The 18,454-nt window shown below is 50.6% G+C and overlaps 1 protein-coding gene across 2 annotated transcripts in view; it reads right to left on the bottom strand.

The window, feature by feature from the left end:
* RDX (radixin) overlaps positions 1–18,454 on the bottom strand; it is a 441,143-nt gene that overhangs the window by 191,212 nt on the left and 231,477 nt on the right. The window lies entirely within an intron of this gene.

Raw genomic sequence — 18,454 nt, 5'->3', positions numbered from 1 at the left:
TTTTCAGACGCCGACGCGCGAATGATAGACGAGGAGGTCTCCGAATTGCTTTGCAAAGGGGCCATTCGTCAATCAACGCGCCACCCCTTGGGGTTCCTCAGCAATGTTTTCCTGGTGGACAAGACGGATGGGGGCAAGCGGCCGGTCATCAACCTCAAAGAGTTCAACGGTTGGTTGATTTACCGACACTTCAAAATGGAAGGGATCCACCTCCTGCGGGACGTGCTCCTTCCTCGGGATTGGATGGTGCGTCTGGACCTCAAGGATGCTTATCTGGTGGTCCCCATACATCCCCCTCACCGTCGCTTCCTGCAGTTTTACTGGAGGGACAGAGTGTTTGAGTTTACCGCCCTCCCTTTCGGGCTTTCTTCCGCCCCGTGGTGCTTCACGAAGGTGCTGCATCCGGTGGTCGAGTACCTGCGCGGGCATTCGGATGATTGTTTATTTGGACGACATCCTCCTGATGGCCCAGTGCCCCATTATCCTGACATCTCAGCTCCAACAAGCGGTCTCGCTTCTTCAGAGTCTGGGTTTCATCGTCAACGGTTCCAAATCGGTTCTGGTTCCGTGTCAGAAAGTTATCTTTCTGGGCTTTGTCATCGATTCCGTCGAGGCGTCACTCAGTCTACCCTCGCGGAAGATGGCTAAGATCCGGCATACGTTATGTCAGACGATTGCAAAGGACTGGACCTCCCTCCGGCAAGTGGCCAGGGTGGTAGGACTTCTGTCGTCCTCCATCCAGGCGATTTTCCCAGGGCCTCTGCACTACAGAGCGCTACAGCGTCTCAAGGCCCAACATCTTCGGAGGGGCATGTCATACGACCAGATGGTACCTCTATCGGCGGAGGTGAAAGAAGAAATGTCGTGGTGGCTATCACACATGGAAGCGTGGAATGGTCGGGCGATCTTCGGGTCGGTCCCGGACCTGGTCATAGAATCCGACGCCAGCAGGTCAGGCTGGGGTGCCCGGCGCGGAGATTTCTCCACAGGCGGAGCGTGGTCTTCCGAAGAACAACAGTTGTACATCAACTGCTTGGAACTTCTGGCCGGTTCTTTCGCGGTACGATGCTGGACCAAGGATTCAGCGAAATCCTGCGTACTCTTGAAAATGGACAATGTCTCAGCGGTTCGATACGTCAACCACCTGGGCGGTCCGCGTTCCAAGGCTCTGGCGAATTTGGCAAAGGAGTTCTGGGACTACTGTCTTTCACGCCACATATCTGTGATGGCGGAATACTTACCGGGTCAGGCCAATCAAGTAGCATATTGGCACTCCAGGTATCTCCGAGATTCCAGCCAATGGAAGCTGGATCCTCCGGTCTTCCAGTGGCTGCACGATCAATGGGGTCCATTCTCCGTGGACCTGTTTGCGTCTCGGCTGGATCATCAGCTTCCACGATTCTTCAGTTGGAGGCCGGACCCTCTGGCGGAAGCCACGGACGCCTTTCTACAGGACTGGCGTCAGGAGAGACCCTTTGCGTTTCCTCCGTTCGCGATGGTGATGCGGACGGCGGCTCAGGTTAGCCGTCGGGAGGTGGAGCTGGTGTTGATCACACCGTTCTGGAGATCTCAAGTCTGGTTTCCGGTTCTTCTGGAACTTTCTTGGGATTCTCCAATCCTACTCCCCCAGTTTCCACATCTCCTGCTCAATCCGGATCAAGGTCCGCATCCTCTCATCATGCAGGGTTCTCTCCGCCTCATGGCATGGAGGCTTTCCGGCGCCGTTGGTCGCTCCCGGGCCTTTCGAGATCGGCTGAAGGCCTGCTGTCCAAAGCCTGGGCAACCAGTACGGCGAAACGCTACAAATCCGCTTGGACTAAGTGGATGCGTTGGTGTCTTCGAAGGGATATGGATCCCCTGGTCGCGGGTATCGTTCCCATCTTGAATTTTTTGGCCGAATTGGCGACCAAGGGCCTCGCATGCAGGACGATTAACGCTATGCGTTCGGCTATTTCAGCGGGCCATCACCCGGTTGAGGGTTCACCGGTGGGGGAACACCCTTTTGTCTGTAGGCTCCTGCGAGGCATTCGTCTCTCGTTACCTCCTGAGCCTAGGTATTCGGTCCTGTGGGATGTTAATGTGGTTTTAAACCTCTTTTTGTCCTGGCAACCGAACAAGTACTTATCTTTGAAAGAGCTTTCGGCAAAGTTAGCTATGCTTTTGTGTTTGGTATCTTGCCGGAGAGTCTCAGATGTTCGTGCTCTGGACGTTTCAGCCAGGGTTTTTTCCCCGGACGGAGTTACTTTCACAGTGGGACGCCGAACAAAATCTGCATCACGGGTCATATCGTACCCGGCCTTTGTGGACGTCCCCAAGTTATGTGTGGTTCAGTGCTTAAAAGCGTATGAGGACATGACTCTAGACATTCGCCCCCCCGCCGGGCGAGCAACAATTATTGATTGCCCTGCGAAAACCACACAAGCCCTTCCCCCACCATTGCCAGGTGGGTGCGTTGGGTCATGCAAGAAGCGGGCATTGATACTAAGCGTTTGAGCTTTTGCTGTGGGTGCTCGTTTAGAGGATTTAATGCGAGCAGCGGATTGGTCCTCGGATTCCACGTTTAAGAGGTTTTACTTTAAACCAGTGGTGCACCTTGCTCAGTTGGTGGTGAGTAAGCTTTAAACTAGCATAATCCGAGCCTCCGGTCCTGCCATAGAATCGAAATTTGCCTAGCTAACGTAACGGTAAGTTTCAATTCTATTAAGGACACGGAGGCGAGGATTATCCCACCCAGGAGTTCACTGATTCTGAACCCTCCCCGTATGCCAGTAAGTAAATTGTTTTATGATGGATACTTACCTGCTGTTGGTTTTGATGCTATTTACTCTGTAAGTGGAGTAGTTTTTACAACGCTTACGATGTCATTTTTTTCTGCTAGGGAATGACGGTTCCAAACAGGACCAGTGAAGAAAGAGCGTAATCTGCGTGAAGAAAGAGGAAGAAGATTGATGAGGGACTGATTATCTAGACCTCGTGAACATAGGGGAAGGACTATATTTGGACTGTTATGGCGGACTCATGGGAGCTGTAGTTTATCCTTGGATTTTTTCATGTGTTTTTCTAAATGCTTCTTGGTTATTGCGTATAAGCATTGGTTGAAGCTTTTCTGAGGCTGCTGTGTTTTTCTTGTAATAATAAATTGCGAAGGACGAAAAGCATAATCCCACCTCTGTGTCCTTAATAGAATTGAAACTTACAGTTACGTTAGCTAGGCAAATTTCGATTCTTTGACAGAAGGTGAAAGGGATTCTGAAAGGCCAAATGTTTTGGGTTAGAGCGGACAACTGGTGCAAATTAGCCTGTTTTCTTCGGAAGTGCCAAGCTGATTGCCATAGCAGGTAGCTGATGTGACAACTTTGCTCTCAGTCATGTGGTGGCATACATGAAGTCATGTGGTGGTGTTCATGGCAATGGCCATTTGCAGCAGCAAGTCCAGAAAAGGCCTCCCCAGCAACAAGCTTCTGCTGTTACAATCGGCTGTATCAACCGTGGGTCTTCCCACTGACCTCACGAAACACTATTGCAATGGGTGCCTATGTACACTTGAATGCAGCACTATCGCAATAAAGCACTCTTGCAATGGGCGCCTTTGTAGGCTTGAATACAGCACTATCGCAATGTGTGAAACCATCATCCCCAACGATTTCCAGTCTCACTATAAGACGTAGTGTCTGAAGAAGAGGCAACAGCCTTTGGCACGCCATCATCCTATCTTGATTTGGATAGGTGTTCCATAACGAATATGCTACTTACCAGTATACATCTGTTCTTGGCATGTAGGGCTGCTGACATTCATATCTGTGCATAGATCGCCGCCTAGTGTTGGGTCCGGATGATTGCACATTGTTGTCCTGGAAGAGTCTTCGAAGTATCACGAGATAGGTGGCTCCTCCCCTGGACTACAGTGCGCATGGGCATCCCCTCCATCCTCAGATTGTTTTTCGCCATTGTGGCAGAGATGGAGTGTAATACAGTGAGTGATGTCCATGCTACAGAGTAATTCTGAATGCTAAAGCTGCTGCAGGCGCTGGGGAGGAGGGTGGGCGATATGAAGGTCAGAAGCCCTACATGCCAAGAACAGATGCATACTGGTAAGTAGCATATTCGGTTCGAGGAATGTGGGCTGCTGAATTCATATCTGTGCATAGATTACATAGCAGTCCCTCCTGTTAGCGGCGGCTGCCCGTGCCAGTTACAGAAGTCTGAAAAAGAGTTTTGATAACATCCTGTCCTACAGCTGCCTGTTTCGAATGCACATCTACGCAGTAGTGTTTCGTAAATGTATGTGTGGTGGACCGTGTGGCTGCCTTACATATCTCTTCTAAAGGAATATTCCCTAGGAAAGCCATGAACGCTCCTAACTTACGTGTGGAGTGTGCTCTTGGTGGAATGGTTAGTGTGCGTTTAGCTTTAGCATAGCAAATCTGTATACACTTAACGATCCACCTGGCTATCCCTGCTTTGGAAATGGGGTTGCCTTTGTGTTGAGGAGAAAAGGCAACAAAAAGCTGTTTTGTTTTTCTAAAATCCTTTGTCCTGTCTATATAGTACATTAGAGCCCTTTTGACATCTAACGTGTGTAGGGATCTTTCTGCGACATTTTCTGGATTAGGAAAGAAAACTGGCAGTTCTATGGTCTCTGGTTCATGTGGAACTGCGAAATGACCTTAGGCATAAATGTAGGGTTGGTGCGTAGTACAACTCTATTTGCGTGGACCTGTATGAACGGCTCTTGAATGGTTAGTGCCTGGAGTTCACTACCTCTCCTTAGTGAGGTAATGGCTACAAGGCAAGCAACTTTCCAGGTCAGAAACTGAATCTCACAAGAGTGTAAAGGTTCAAAAGGTGGTCCCATCAATCTGGTGAGGACCACATTCAGGTTCCAGACTGGTGAAGGCGGGTGTCTGGGAGGGATCACTCTTTTAAGTCCCTCCAGAAAAGCTTTAATGGCAGGCACCCTGAATAGTGAGAGGTGCTGCCTGTTCTGAAGATAAGCTGCTGTGGCGGATAAATGTATACGAATGTAACTGTACGCTAGATTACATCTGTATAAATGCAACAAATAACAGATAATGTTCAGAATAGATGCATCCAGTGGGTTAATGTCATTGTTGTTACAATATATGACAAACCTTTTCCATTTAGCCGCATAGCATGCTCTGGTTGTGGGCCGTCTTGCCTCCTTGATGATATTCATATATTCTGGCGGCAAGTTGAGGTAGCCAAATTCTAGGACTTCAGGAGCCAGATCGCCAGGTTGAGCTGTTGCGGATCTGGATGCTGAATGTCGCCATGGCTCTGCGTCAAAAGCCTGGGTGTGAGGTGTAGCCTTTGATGCGGTACCACGGATAGTTCCAGAAACGTGGTGTACCATGGTTGGCGTGCCCACGTTGGAGCAACCAGGATGAGTGTCATTGAGTGTTGCCTCAGTTTCCGTGCCACTAGCGGTATTATAGGTGCTGGTGGAAAAGCGTACGCAAATTTGCCTGACCAGTTCATCCATAACGCATTGCCCTGCGACTGTGGATGTGGGAACCTGCTGGCGAAGCTTTGGCATTTTGCCTTTTCCCTTGTGGTGAACAGGTCTATCTGTGGATGACCCCACTACTGGAAGTACGGTTGGAGTACTGATGGATGTATCTCCCACTCGTGCATCTGGTGGTTGTGTCTGCTGAGCAGATCCGCCATCTGGTTGTCCTTGCCCGGGAGGTGTTTTGCCATGAGGAAGATGTTCCTCTGAATGGCCCTCTTCCATATGCTCTGAGCGGGATGAGACAACTGTGGAGAGTGTGCTCCTCCCTGCTTCTGTATGTAGTACATGGCAGTCATGTTGTCCGTCCGGAACACGACCTTGTTGCACAAGTGTACCTTGAAAGCCTTCATCGCCATGAAGATTACCATCAGTTCCAGAAGGTTGATGTGCATCTTCTTTTGCTGTGCTGTCCATAGTCCCTGCACTGTGTTATGGAGTACATGAGCTCCTCATCCCTGGAGAGACGCGTCCGCCGTCAGTACTATTTGTGGAACAGGCTCTTGGAACGGTCGGCCCGCCCTTGCAAAGGTTTCGTGGGTTTCACCAATGCAGAGAGTTGAATGCCCGACCGCTCACCAACACTAGGTCCTTTCACTGTCCTTGAGCTTGATTCCACTGACGTGCTAAGCACTACTGAAGCGGACGCATATGTAGTCTCGCGTGCGGGACTATGAAGATGCAGGAGGCCATCATGCCTATCAACTGCATGAAAACTTTCGCTGGAAGCGAGCGATGAGGTCTGAATTTTTGAATCAGCAATTGCATGCTGTTTATTCTCACTGAATTTGGCTGTGCTTTGGCTGCCCGAGTGTATCGTCGCACCCAGGTACTGTCGCACGTGGGCGGGCTGAAGGTGTGATTTCGGGTAATTCAGTGAGAATCCCAGACTGTGAAGATGAATGGTGTGGGACATGTGGCTGGCACACTGCTGGGCCGACATTGCTTGAATAAGCCAGTCCTCCAGATAAGGGTAGACATGTATGTGCTGTCTCCTGAGGTGTGCTGCTACTCTTATCAGGCACTTTGTGAACACTCTGGGTGCCGTCGTTACTCCGAAAGGGAGGACTTTGAACTGATAATGTTGATGTTGAATAGTGAACCTGAGATACTGTCTGTGTGACTGGCGTATGGGTATATGGAAATACGCATCTTTTAGATCTAGCGTTGCGAGGAAGTCTCCCTGACTGAGTAACGGCAGCACCTGTTGCAAGGTGAGCATATGAAAATGCTCTGACAGAATGTAACTGTTTAAAGGCCTGAGGTCTAGGATAGGTCTGAGCGACCCGTCCTTTTTGGGTATTAGAAAGTAGAGAGAGTACACCCCTGACCTTCTACAGGCACAAGCTCTATGGCCCCTTTTTGCAGCATGCGGAAGACCTCCTGCTGCAATAAGTGTAAGTGCTCTGCGGACATAGGACAGTGTCTTGGTGGGATGTTGAGTGAAGTGGACGTTAATTCCAGACAATACCCGTACTGTACAATGTCTCTCGCCCACCTGTCTGTGGTGATGGATTTCCAGACCGGCAGGAACTGTTGTAGTCTCCCCCCGACAGGTGTTATATAGTCGGGGGCAGTGACAGGGCGTCACTGTTTGGTATTGGCAGAGGATCTGGAACGGTTGTTTCCTCTGCCTCTGCCCTTGATGTTGTTTCCTCGATATCCACCACGGTTGTTCTTATTGTAGGTGGATTGTGTACCTCCCTTATTGTATTGTGCTTGTTGCGGTGACTGGCCTCTTGAGGGGCCTCTAGTACTGGAGCGACGAAAGGAGACACCCCGAAACTGCTGGGACTGCATATCCCCCATAGACTTTGCAGTCTCTGTGTCCTTTTTAAGTTTCTCAAGTGTGTTGTCAACCTCGGGTCCGAATAAGAAGTCTGGGTTAACTGGCTGATTGAGGATAGAAGTTTGAATTTCAGGCTTGAAACCTGAAATCCTCAACCAGGCGTGTCGTCTTAGCATAAAACTAGTGTTGATGGCCCTTGCTGCAGTGTCAGCTGCGTCAAGAGCACACTTGATGGAAGCATTGGTTATGAGTTTCCCCTCCTGTATAAGTAGCTCTGCCCCCTCCTTGTACTGATCAGGTAGGTGTTGTAATAGTGTCTCAAGGGTATCATAATGTGCCCTGTCATATCTGACCAAGAGAGCCTGAGTGTTAGCAATGCGCCAGATGTTAGCCGCCTGCGCAGCTACTCTTTTCCCTGAAGTTTCCATAACCTTCGACCCTTTGTCCGGAGGAGGAGCATCACCTGTAGTCTGGGAGTTCGCTCTTTTACACGCATTGGAAACAACCAATGAATCCAATGGCAACTGTCCCTTTATGTAAGGAGGGTCCACAGGGGCCGGACGATATTTCTTTTCAATCCATGGGTTTAACACCCTGGCTCTAGTGGTATCTTTAAAAATATCAGCAGCATGCTTGAGGACCCCCTTGAGCATGGGTAGGGTTTTGACTGCCCTTTCTGAAGTTGAAAAAGTGTCTACCAGAAAGTCTTCATCAACAGGGTCAGCATGTAGCTCAACGTCATGATTACTGGCCGCCCTCTCAATAAGGGCGTTAAAAGCAGTGGTGTCCTCAGTAGGAGATATTTTCACACTGTACACATGAGTGTCCGGGCCAGTCTGTGGATCCCTGAGTCAGCAGGGTCCGTCCATTGTTGGTCATGATCATCAGGATCAGTGTCCACATGATAGAGGTCATCCTCATTATAATTATCCCCAGTTTCCACATCTGAGTATGTTGGGGAAAAATGTTGTGGTTCCGGTTCATAGTGATGGAGGGGTTCCACAAGAGCTGGAGAAGTTTCAGAAATTCTTTTTTTCTTCAAGGGAATCTTATATGATTCCATGGGAGTTTCTGGCATCAACTTTCGTTTGTATATGGACAGTCTCTCAGTGACCGCGTCGATGAATTGACTTGGTTCTTGCTCTTCAGGCTCCTCAATAGCCTCCAATTCTGTCGACACGCGTGTATCGGCCCCGATAGATTTTCTCGGCGCGAACATCTTTGGACGCACCGAGGGCGGCAATCCAAACTTGATCGGTGTCGACGCGGTCTGAATTTGTCCGACAAGCTTTGGCATCGGGGCCTTCTTCGGTCCCGCCGATGTACCCTTCTCCCTGATGCGTTGGAACGACTCAGACACTTCTTTGACTATAAACGGACTGGGTTTCGTCGACTCGACAGGCTCCTTGGAGCCAGTCCTCGACTTGTCCGTAGGCCTCGACCGAGGATCGATCCAGTATTTGGGTGCAGGCCTTTTGTGCGAATCGACACCATTCGGCGTCAGCTTCGATGGCTCAACGACTTTGACCTTGGTCTTAGGCGTCCCAGCCATTGGTTCGATGACCTTCTTAAGCTTTCCGGCATCGACGGCCATTTTAGTTTTCTTCGGCTCCGAGGGGTTCGAGGCCTTGGAGCAGGCGAGAGGCACAAGCACTTTCGGTTTCGGTTTCTGCGAAGATGGTGTCGGTTTCGATTTCTTAGTATCGACCGATGACGGTTTAGAAACCGTAGGCTCTTTCGAAATGTTCGAAGCCGGGCCTTTATGGGGGGCTGATTGTGGATCTTGGGTAAGGCCTAGTGGCGATCCCTCGACCTGAGCCTTACTGAGTGCGTCATCTGTGGCCTCTGTCTGGCCGGGTTGGCCTAGCTCTTCGCCTGAGCTATCTTCTCCGGCCCCAAGGGCCTCCATGTCGTCTCCTACCTTATCGATGACGTTTTCCTCTTCGTCCTGTACCTTCTAGTCTTCGGCGTCATACTCAGATTCAAGGCCCGAAGCCGGATCGGAGCAGTGTTCCTGATCCTCCAGATCAACAACCTCCTCTTCTTCCGTCCCGAAGATGTTCTCGGGAACAGGCGCTGACTACTTCGACTCCTGTCGAGTCGCGCGTCGAATCTTGAGGGTTTTCTTCGACCTGAACCGGGCACAGGCCATACAGTTGTCTTCGTTATGGTCTGGGGACAGGCACTCGTTGCACACCGGGTGGACATCAATGTGCGGGTATTTTGCATTGCAAAGGGGGCACCGCTTGAATGGACTTCTTTCCATTTGAGATCGAAGATCTAGTAGAGTGTGGAAAGAAAAAACCAGTAGAGTCCTCGATGTCCACTAAGCAAAGGCACCGATACTGAACGAAACGATACCGACGCTATCGAAAGCCTTTTGGCTTTATAGAAAGTTTTCCTAACTTTAGCTAAGATAGTAACATCCGAACCCAATGGCGGAAAAAAACAATCCGAGGATGGAGGGGATGCCCATGCGCACTGTAGTTCAGGGGAAGAGCCACCTATCTCGTGATACTTCAAAGACTCTTCCAGGACAACAATGTGCAATCATCCGGACCCAATACTAGGCGGCGATCTATGCACAGATATGAATTCAGCAGCCCACATGCCTCGAACCTGCATTTAGCACACACAGAGGGTTAGATCTAATGTGGCTCAAGAGGAAACTTTTTTGGGCATGGACTATGGAGCGTAGCCTGTGTAACCGTGACACTGCCAACAGTGTGGTTTGCATTGGGTGGTATCCCTTGCTCCTAGAACACTCCAGCATGATATCAGAGTTCTAGAGTTGGAGTTTAGGTGAGAATGTTGAGCGCAGAAAAAGATAGAAGGCGCAGGGAGAATGGTGTTGGTTGAGGTTTTATCCTTTGTAACTCAATAAAGAAGAATCTACTGCTTTCTAAAATGTTGCACTGTCTTTTCTACATTGGCGAATTAAAGAGGGGCGTTAGGGGAGTGTAGGGTAGTGGCCAATGGCTACTTGCCTCAACGGTCACTACGCCCCCTATATGACCACTTCCTTTGGGAATTGGGCATAACCTTGTCCCAGAATTCCTAAGTTTGCCATCACAAACATGGCAGACGTCTGATTTTTGCATTCACTATAGGTAGCCCACTTTAGGGATGGAACTAGCCTGAAGGTGAACACGTCTCTCTGACTAACTAATTTTCACGCCTATCCAGGCGCCAAATGGGCCCTGGACATTGGGTAGGGGGGAGGGTAGATGGTGGGGGAAGGTGAGGGGTGACATCCTTTCCTGTGTAGGAATGCCAGATTCACATACAAAAGGTGGTGGTCTATCTGAAGCTCATTGACTTGCAATTTTAATTTGCAGGTCATCCTGTGGGAGGGAGTTAAACACCCTCTTTCAGAGCAGGCTATGTTCTTAATCTCCTGAGAGTAAATGCCCTAGCCCCTGGGGGTCAGAAACTAGTCTATGGTGGCAGGCTGGCTAGGACCAGTCAGTCAGCACACTATTAGTTGGTAGGCTTTCAGGGGGCACCTCTAATGTGCCCTCTGGGTGCATGTATTAATAAATCCATCACTGGAATCAGTGTGGGTTTATTAATACAAGATGTTTGATACCAAACATCTCGTGTTACAGTGAAGCCATTATGTGGCTGGGGAACTCGTTTTCACCAGTGTCCCACACATGTACTTAAATGGCTTCCCTAGGACTGGCAGCAATTTAACTGACCAGCACAGGGGCATATCTGCTCATGCAGATATGTCCACACATGCATTATGGCACACCCTGCCTTAGGGCTGGAAGGTCTGCTGTACAGTTGACTTACCCAACTGCATGCAGTGTCTGAGGGGATGGCACACAGAGGTGTGTGCCATGTTGGGTTTTCACTTTTGTCTGCACCAAGACATGCAGCCTGCAATGGCTGACTGCCCGTGCTTGGTGAGGGTCTCGTAGGGTGTCACAATTCATGCTGCAGCCTTTAGGAACCCTCTTTAGCACCCCATGCCATCGGTACCAATGGTACCATTTGATAGGGACCTACAGGGGTGCTAAAGGTATTGCCAATTGGGGTACAATTGCACAGTTTTAGGGAAATGGCCTAGTTAGCAGGAACCCAGTGCACTACCAATCGAAATTTTATCAAATACCAGGCAAAAAGCAGGGGTGACCATGTCAAAAAGGGCACTTTCCTACAGTAGATAACTATCCCCTGCCTAATATAACTGAGATGTTGGTTATTGTAAATTGTGTGAAATGTTTCTCTTCAAGTGAACCTACATAAAGACTCCCTTTGGGACTAACATTTTTGTGAATGCCATTTGGGGTCATTTTAGCTGCTGCTGTGTTTGAGGGTAATGGAGGAAATTTGGAAAAGGCATTAGTTGGGTGAAAATATGCCAAGGCAGCGTACACATTTATGGTAGTGATGTTGAGGAACACAACAGATGTGTGTGAGAGGTACCTGTAAGGCTAAGTGAAATGCAAATGCTACTTACCTGTATGCATCTGTTCTTGGCATGTAGGGCTGCTGACATTCATATCGGTGCATAGATCGCCGCCTAGTGTTGGGTCCGGATGATTGCACATTGTTGTCCTGGAAGAGTCTTCGAAGTATCACGAGATAGGTGGCTCCTCCCCTGGACTACAGTGCGCATGGGCATCGCCTCCATCCCCAGATTGTTTTTAGCCATTGGCCGAGATGGAGTGAACTATGTGAGTGATGCCCATGCTCTGAGCATATATAAATAGGAATACTGCAGCTGCTACAGGCGCCGGGGAGGAGGGCGGGCGATATGAATGTCAGCAGCCCTACATGCCAAGAACAGATGCATACTGGTAAGTAGCATTTGCAGTTCGAGGCATGTGGGCTGCTGAATTCATATCTGTGCATAGAATACATAGCAGTCCTCCTATCATTGGCGGCCGCCCGTGCCAGCTGCAGCAGTTTGAAAAAGTGTCTTGAGAACAGCCTGACCAACAGCTGCCTGCTGTTTAGAGTGCACGTCTACACAGTAATGTTTAGTAAAAGTATGTGTGGTAGACCATGTGGCTGCCCTACAAATATCCTCTAAGGGAATGTTCCCAAGGAAAGCCATAGAGGCCCCCAACTTTCTGGTGGAGTGGGCTCTTGGTGGAATTGTGAGAGTGTGTTTAGCCTTAGCGTAACAGATCTGAATGCATTTCACGATCCACCTAGCGATACCAGCTTTGGAAATAGCGTTACCTTTGTGGTGTGAGGCAAATGCAACGAAAAGTTGCTTGGTCTTTCGAAAATACTTTGTCCTGTCAATGTAGTACATTAACGCTCTTTTAACGTCAAGGGTGTGGAGCATCCGCTCCGCCAGCGACTCAGGATTTTGAAAAAACACTGGCAACTCAATTGTCTGGTTTATGTGGAATTGAGATACAACCTTGGGTAGAAATTTAGGGTTAGTGCGGAGCACCACCCTGTTGGCATGGACTTGGAAAAAAGGTTCTTGGATGGTGAGAGCCTGCAACTCACTAACCCTCCGTAGCGATGTAATTGCTACTAAGAAAGCCACCTTCCAAGTCAGAAACTGAAGCTCACAAGAGTGTAGTGGCTCGAAAGGAGGACCCATCAGCCTTGTAAGAACCACATTGAGGTTCCATTCTGGAGCTGGTGGTGTTCGTGGTGGAATGACCCTTTTGAGTCCTTCCAGAAATGCCTTGATAGCAGGAACCTTGAAAAGTGATAGGTGTTGCCTATTCTGGAGGTATGCGGCCATCGCAGACAGGTGAATGCGGATGGAAGAATACGCCAAATTGCATTGGTACAGATGGAACAGGTAACATATGATGTTCTGAATGGAAGCATCTAGCGGGTTAATGTCGTGGTTTGCACAATAAATGACAAACGGCTTCCATTTAGCCGCATAGCATGCTCTAGTAGTGGGCTTTCTTGCCTCCCGAATGATGTCCATGCAATCGGGGGGAAGATTGAGGTAGCGAAACTCTAGGACTTCAGGAGCCAGATCGCCAGGTTGAGCTGTTGCGGATCTGGGTGCTGAATGTCGCCATGGCTCTGCGTCAGAAGGCTGGGTGTGAGATGAAGCCTTTGATGCGGTACCACAGAAAGTTCCAGAAATGTGGTGTACCATGGTTGGCGAGCCCACGTTGGAGCAACCAGGATCAGAGTCATCGAGTGCTGCCTGAGCTTGCGTGCCACCAGCGGTATCAGAGGTGCTGGGGGAAAAGCGTACGCAAATCTGCCTGACCAGTTCATCCATATCGCATTGCCCTGCGATTGCGGGTGTGGGAACCTGGCGGCGAAGCTTTGGCATTTTGCGTTCTCCCTTGTGGCGAACAGGTCTATCTCTGGATGACCCCACCTTTGGAAGTACGGTTGGAGTACTGATGGATGTATCTCCCACTCGTGCATTTGGTGGCTGTGCCTGCTGAGCAGGTCCGCCATCTGATTGTCTTTGCCTGGGAGATGTTCTGCCATCAGGAAAAAGTTCCTTTGAATGGCCCACTTCCACATGTTCTGAGCCAGATGAGACAGCTGCGGAGAGTGTGTGCCCCCCTGTTTCTGAATGTAGTACATGGCCGTCATGTTGTCCGTCCGGATCAACACGACCTTGTTGCACAGATGTACTTTGAATGCCTTTAAGGCCATGAAGATCGCCATCAGTTCCAATACGTTGATATGCATCTTCCTTTGCTGTAGTGTCCATAGTCCCTGCACTGTGTAGTGGAGTACATGCGCTCCCCATCCCTGGAGAGAAGCGTCCGTCGTCAGGATAATCTGTGGCACAGGCTCTTGGAACGGTCGGCCCTTGCAAAGGTTTTGTGGATTCCACCAATGCAGAGAGTTGTACGCCCGACCGCTCACCAACACTAGGTCTGTCAGTTGCCCGTGAGCCTGAGTCCACTGACGTGCTAGGCACTCCTGAAGCGGACGCATATGTAACCTCGCGTGCGGGACAATGGAGATGCAGGAGGCCATCATGCCTATCAACTGCATGAACACCTTCGCTGGAAGCGAGTGCTGAGGTCTGAATCGTTGGATCAGCGTCTGAATACTGGCGACTCTCACTGAATTTGGCTGCGCAGTGGCTGCCAGAGTGTCTATTGTCGCGCCCAGATACTGCCGTATGTGGGCGGGCTGGAGATGGGATTTTGGGTAATTCAGTGAGAATCCCAGATCGTGCAGGAGATGAATGGTGCGGGACACGTGGTCGGCGCACTGTTCCGACTGTGCTTGAATGAGCCAGTCGTCCAGATAGGGGTAGACGTGGATGTTTTGACGTCTTAGATGCGCCGCCACAGTCGCCAGGCACTTTGTAAAGACCCTAGGCGCTGTGGTGACCCCGAAAGGCAGAACCCTGAACTGGTAGTGCTGGTCTTGAATTGTGAACCTGAGGTACTTCCTGTGTGAAGGATGCAGGGGAATGTGAAAGTATGCATCCTTGAGATCCAGAGTAGCCAGGTAGTCCCCCTGCCGAAGCAGAGGGAGAACCTGCTGCAACGTGAACATATGGAAGTGTTCTGACAGAATGTACCAGTTGAGGGGCCTGAGGTCCAGGATGGGCCTGAGGGATCCGTCCTTTTTGGGGATTAGAAAGTACAGAGAGTAAACTCCTGTTCCCCTTTCTTGCAGTGGCACGAGCTCTATTGCCCCTTTTTGCAGCATGACTATGACCTCCTGCTGCAACAAGTGCAAGTGCTCACCGGACATAGGACGGTTTTTTGGAGGTATGTTTGGTGGAGTGGAAGTAAGTTCCAGACAGTAACCGTACTGGATAAGAGATTTGACCCACCTGTCCGTGGTGATGGATTTCCACGCGGGCAGAAACTGCTGGAGTCTCCCCCCGACCGGTGTTGTGTGGTCGGGGGGCAGTGACAAGGCGTCACTGTTTGTTGGTGGTGGAGGACCTGGAGCTGTTGTTTCCACGTCCCCTGCCTTTGACGTGGTTGCCCCTGTAACCACCTCTACCCTTGTTGGTGTATGAGGTCTGGGTGTTACTTTTATAGTACTGCGTGGATTGCGATGCCTGACCCCTTGAGGTGCCTGTTATTGGAGCGGCGAAAGGAACCACCCCGAAACTGCTGGGACTGGAGGGCCCCCATAGACTTAGCAGTGTCTGTCTTTTTTCATTTTTTCAAGGGTTGCATCCACTTCAGGGCCAAACAGGTGGTCTGGATTAACTGTTTGATTTAAGATGGTTGTCTGTATGTCTGGTTTGAAGCCTGATATTCTAAGCCATGCATGCTTACGCAGTAACACGCTAGTGTTTATAGCCCTGGAGGCGGTATCGGCCACGTCCAGTGCACACTTAATGGAAGCATTGGTGATTAGCTTCCCCTCCTGAATTAACATTTCAGCTCCCTCTTTGTACTGATCAGGTAAGTGCTGAAGAAGTGTTTCTAGGGTGTCGTAGTGCGCCCTATCGTAGCGTGCAAGTAGGGCCTGCGTGTTTGAAATGCGCCAAATATTAGCTGCCTGCGCAGCAATACGTTTTCCTGAGGCTTCAAAGATTTTCGATTCTTTGTCTGGGGGAGGAGCATCACCCGTGGTCTGCGAGTTTGCCCGCTTGCGTGCGTTGGATACAACCAAAGAATCCAGTGGCAAGTGTCCCTTGATGTACGTTGGATCAGTGGGCGCTGCCTTGTATTTCTTGTCAATACGAGGATTGATGACTCGCGCCCGAGTGGGCTCCCTGAAAACCTCTGGCGCGTGCTTCAGCACTCCCTTGAGCATAGGCAATGTCTTGACCGACTTTTCAGCCACTGAGAAAGTGTCAAACAGAAAATCGACATCCACTGGGTCCGCATGGAGGTCGACATCATGATTAGCTGCAGCTCTCTCAATAAGAGCGTTGAAGGCTGCAGAGTCCTCTGTTGGAGAAGTTTTCGCTGCAAAAAGCTGCGGTTCGTGACTTGACTGAGGGTCCTCAGTGTCGCCTCCAGCAGACCAAGGTTCATTGACCTCCTCTGGATCCGAGTACGCTGGATAATTGTACTCGTCCTCCTCATCTCTGTCACCTTCCCCAGCGTTAGAATGAGTTGGTGAGAGTCCTAGATTTTGTGGAGATGCAGGCTCTATAGGGGCAGAAGTACCCGCAGAGTCCAACTTCTTTTTGAGTGGAATACGAAAATGTTCTAACACTGGCTCTGAGGTGATCTTCCTTTTAAGGAGAGAGAGTTTGCCTGTGTTGGCATCGATGACAACCTCTCGACGCTCCTCGTCCGCGAGTGGCTGGAGCCGAGGCTTCGGCACCACCAATGACGCTTTAGGCGTCGACACTAGCTTCAAGGGCACCCCGGCCCCATGTCTAGGAGCGAAAGCCTTCGGCGTCGTCTTCGGCGGCAGCGTGAAGTGGATCGGCGCCTGCGCCTTTGCCGGTTTCTGTGAAGGCTTCGGCACCACATCCTTCGGTTCGGGAGCCGATGCGTCCTTCCGAATACGTTGAAGGGATTCCGTGACCTTCTTTGTCAAGGACTGGGAGGGCTGGCCCGGCCCGAGCGATTCCCCTGAGTCCGGAATAGGGTCGGCGGTCAAAGGCACGGTCTTCGGAGCCGACACATCACCACCCTTTGCCTTGACGACCGGAATCGGCGCAGCCAGAGCTTTGGGGTCGTCTTGACGCTTCTTCGAGGCCTTTTTCAGGTCATCGACCTCGACCATCTTCGGCGCCGACGCAGCCGCGTCGGTCGCCTTCGCCTTCGACACCGGGGTCTTCAGGTCGGCCATCTTGGCGTGGCTCTTGATGACGGCGGCCATTTTGGACCTTTTAGGCGCTGAGGCCTCTGGAGCCTTCTTTCCCACCAGTGCGACTTTCACTTTCGGTTTCGATACCGTTGGTGTGGACCCTGATGGCTTCACTTTCGGTTTCTTCACCGGGAGTGGCGCATCACCAATGTCCGTGGCCGGGCCCGGAGGCGGGGTCGTGGGACGAGTATTGAGGTCTTGGGTAAGGCCCGAAGGCGATCCCTCGACCTGGGCCGTATAATGGGGATTGACCCCTGAGTCAGTCTGAGGATGCTCCTCCTCTGAGCTATCCTCCACGGTGGCAATGGCCCCGTCGTCGTCCCCTACCTCTCCGACTACTTCCTCAAACTCCTCGTCCCCTGCGTCGTAGTTGTCATCTTCCGACGCCGGGCTGGAGTCCGAAACTTGTAAGACGGTGTCGTCCTCAACGTCTTCCTCGAAGATGTTGTCTGGCGGGGGCGCTGATAACTGGGCCTGGAGTCTAGCGGCCCGACGAAGCTTGAGAGTCTTCTTACACCGGAACTTGGAGCAGGCCATACACCTGGCCTCATCGTGGTCCGGCGACAAACACTTGTTGCACACTGGGTGCACGTCGAGGTGTGAATACTTTGAGGTGCACACCGGGCACCTCTTAAACGGAGTTCGTTCCATGTTAAGTAGTCTGGAGCGTCGTGTAGGCCCATCCGCGCCGAGAGCACGCGGAAGGGCAGCAAGTGTTCGGAGCTGAGGAATAAACAGACCCGAACGATGAACAATACCGACGCCAATCCTAAAGACCTTTTGGTCTCAAGTAAGGAAAGTTATTAAACAACTATCGATTCCGACAGAGGGAACCGAAACGCATCCGAACCCAATGGCGGAAAAAAACAATCTGGGGATGGAGGCGATGCCCATGCGCACTGTAGTCCAGGGGAGGAGCCACCTATCTCGTGATACTTCGAAGACTCTTCCAGGACAACAATGTGCAATCATCCGGACCCAACACTAGGCGGCGATCTATGCACAGATATGAATTCAGCAGCCCACATGCCTCGAACATTGGCTTACGCTAAGAGCAGAAACATGCTCATTCAATCTGTGGGAGATAGACGGCTTGGGACACAGAATCACACAAGTTAGTATTGAGCCAAGAAATGAGTTGGTAGATACTATTAATAATATGGCAGTCCAGTGTGCCAAGAAGAGGTTATTACATTTCTTGGGATCGAATAGTTTACCTGTCGGTGTAGTTTTGCAGCTTGAAGATCTTTCTGGATTCACTATGCTGTGCATTATTCCGCGATCTGGTGGTTGGGTCCGGATTCGTAGTTTTTTTTCTCTTTTTTTTTTTTGTAGCCCAGGTGGGCGTCGACGTCCCACCATTTGGTGCACCTTCGTGACGTCGGCATGCTTCCTGCGGAAGCTCCAACCCTTGGGCGCAATCTTCGGAT

The sequence above is a fragment of the Lissotriton vulgaris genome, chromosome 8 (assembly GCF_964263255.1).
Source record: "Lissotriton vulgaris chromosome 8, aLisVul1.2, whole genome shotgun sequence".
Classification (NCBI taxonomy): Eukaryota; Metazoa; Chordata; class Amphibia; order Caudata; family Salamandridae; genus Lissotriton; species Lissotriton vulgaris.
The sequence above is the reverse complement of the archived record's forward strand: the minus strand, read 5'-3'. Positions and strand labels throughout refer to the sequence as shown.